This window comes from Panthera onca, chromosome A1 (assembly GCF_046562875.1).
Source record: "Panthera onca isolate mPanOnc1 chromosome A1, mPanOnc1 haplotype 2, whole genome shotgun sequence".
Classification (NCBI taxonomy): Eukaryota; Metazoa; Chordata; class Mammalia; order Carnivora; family Felidae; genus Panthera; species Panthera onca.
In genome coordinates, this window is record NC_138339.1 from 50,993,303 (window position 1) to 50,996,462 (window position 3,160).

Here is a 3,160-nt window from a genome sequence, read left to right on the forward strand (position 1 = left end):
TTTGAATCATCACAAATAGGGCACCCCACCCTCTCTGCACCCGAGCAATCCTTTTGCTCAAAGACACATCCTTGATGACCTCATCCACTTTTTAGTAATGAACAAGAAGGATATTAACCTCCTACTTCTAAGGTTTGCTTAGGGCTAGTGTATGGATCCATCTCTGTCTATCAGTGGAGTGGCAGCACATGCACAGTGAATTCTGGGAATTCTGGGAATTCAACTGCCTGCATTTGGCCAAAGAGGAGAGAGGAAGACAGGATTTGGAAAATGTGGGCAAGTTCAACCAAACACCATACCACTTGCTGCTGAACAACATGTTTGTTGGTTTCAGGAGATACTCTACTTGCCAAAGGGCTTCTCCAAGGCCAAGGATGAGTTTTAGTTTGGGAAATCTGAATTTTTGGGAAAAATCAACAATGTTTTCCGTCCCTAGAGAAAAATGTAATGGACTTTCCAAAGGTAGTTACAGCTGTATGAATCCAATGACCCTACTGAGTTCCATTCAAACCAATGACCCTGAAAGATGGGACTGAACCACCCAGATCATGGGGGTTTCCTCAGTGGCACCTTCTGTGCTCTCTCTCATGCCTGAATGGTCCTGGGGCAGAGATGTCTGGCCCAAGTGAGAAAGATCAGATTCTCCCTTCCAGAACCTGAAACCTGAGCAGAAAGATGTGGACAGAGATGTCTCTGCAAGCAGAATTATTTGAGTGGCAGCTCCAGGGATTCCCAGGGCAAAACTGCCTGGTTCCTATTCTTTTCAAATCCTAATTGTTTGGCAACTCTTATGATTTTTGTGAGTTTTCCTAATATCTTCAAGGAAGTTAGCCAGAGTTTCTTTTTATGTTTGCAACTAAAAGAGCCTTAATTAATACACCAAGTTATCATCCCATTAAGTTAAAAGCTTCTTAGAATTAGAACTGAGTCATTAACAAAAGCTTGAGAAAGTCCCAGAGGGTGCCTGATGCACAAATAACTATGGGTGGTACAAAAGCAAGATGCCAAGGGCAGAACCAAGGCAGTTCAATGGCATAGGCTGGTGTTTCCCAAAGTGGGTTCTATGGAACCCTAATCCAACAAGATAATTTCTGGTGGGAAGGTTCCATGGTCCAATAACTTAGAGAAAGGCATTATACTGTACTCTCATCTAGAAAGTAATGCAAATAAGCTCTTCAAACCCACTTAAAGCACTGCAGAAAAGACAGTTAATTTACTAAACCAGAATTTTAAAACATATTAAATAGCATCAAACCCTTCCACCTCTATCCTTCTACACACCTACTCCCCAACTTTTATTAACATATGTTTTGAGAAGCATTAATAGAGGCCATGGGGAGAGAACCTCTAGTGAGATGCTTCTTGGCCTTACACTTACATTTCCAGCCAAAAGATTTGATGCCCCCATCATTTCTCGGGTATTTACTAAGAATATAGTATGCTCATCCCTGTGCTGGGTGTTGTAGGGGCAACACCCTATGGTAGGAGAAGCCCTTGCAGGAGGTATGAGAAGACTTGATTGAAGTCCCAGTTCTGATTTGGAACCCAGTTCCCCGTGGCAAATCCTTGACCTCTTTTCGAATCAATTCCCTGTCTCTCAAATGTCACTAGTAATACCAACCTCACCTCAACATTGACTTGTTAAAAAGATCCAATGGAATAATGGATGGGAGGGCACTTTGTAAACTACAAGCTTTAAATGAACATAAGCTTTTAGAAGAAATAACTTAGAGAATGATATAAAATATTATGAAGACAGAGAGAGAAAGAGAGAGTGCCATAAGATCCCAGGCATATGCCTGGAATTTTTGGAAGCAATAAATGTTTTAATATCATGGCTGAGCATTAAGTGTGTCAAGACAACTTACTAATCTACTAAAATATGACTTTTCATTTATACCCCTATCTGCTGTTAGTTATTTTGCATAACAAACTACCCCAAAACCCAGTAGTGTATGATAATCAAAATTGTTTTTTGTTTATGTGCCTGAAATTTGGCTGGATTCCACTGATATGGGCTGGACTTCACTTGGTTTGCTCTAAGCTGTGAGTTTGTCTAGGTCTCTTATCCTCCCTGGATATGTGGCAATGGTGATGGCAGAGTACATCCAACCACACAGCACATTTCAAGCCCTATCTTGATCATGTTCATCAACATCCCCTTGGACAAAACAAGTCACGTGACAAATCCCAGCATCACTGGGTAAGAGAAGAAGACTCCTCCCATGGAGGGAGAAGGGCATATATACTGAACAATAATCTCATCAACAATCTTCTTGTTTTTACCTCCTTCCATTTCAAGCAGGTATTCAGACCCATGAAGAATTACTTCCCTAGGGATTCTTTTGTGTCTGAGAGGCAGAGGGTAGTAGAACTACCTAAAGACAGAAATTCTTCCTGTTTTTTATAAAAGCTCCCAAATTATTCAAGAAACTGTACTTTTGAGAGCAACCAGAAGTCAGAAAACGTCTTCAAAATTAACCAGAGGAGAAAGAAAGAGAGTTCATGGAATTTAAAAAGAAGTCAGTGTTCAAATGGAGAATCATTGACCAAAATGTGGCTCCTAAGTACAGAGCTGCTTTGTCTCAAAAAAATTTAAAAAGTTCCCCTAGTCCCACACGACTCAAAATAGAGCACCCATACCTAAAGTGACCACTGACCTCCAAGCCAGGAGGATGTCACTGGCCACCATGACAGCTTAGAATTTGGATCTCTAACCCTATTCTCAGGACACTACCTAAGAATAAGTCCTGGATTGATACGGGAAGGGGCAGGATCCCATAATGACAGAAGCTGAATTGTCTGCTGCCTTGGGCACCCAGAGGCAGAACATATTTCTCTTTAAAAAAAGGAAAAAAAAAAAAAAAAAAAAATATATATATATATATATATATATATATATATATATATATCTTGCACACCTGCATCTATGACCTAAGTTTCAGATCTGCTACATGGGTTATAATTTAATTTAATTTTATTTTTGTTATTAAAAATGGTATTGTGGTCTTTTGTGGTGATTTGATTTGTTGCTTGATTTAGCAAATAAAAATATAGGTTTTCTCAGGGCACTTTGGTGGCGCAGTTGGTTGAGTGCCTGACTCTTGATTCAGCTCAGGTCATGATCTCAAGGTTCATGGGATCCAGCTCCTGTCAGGCT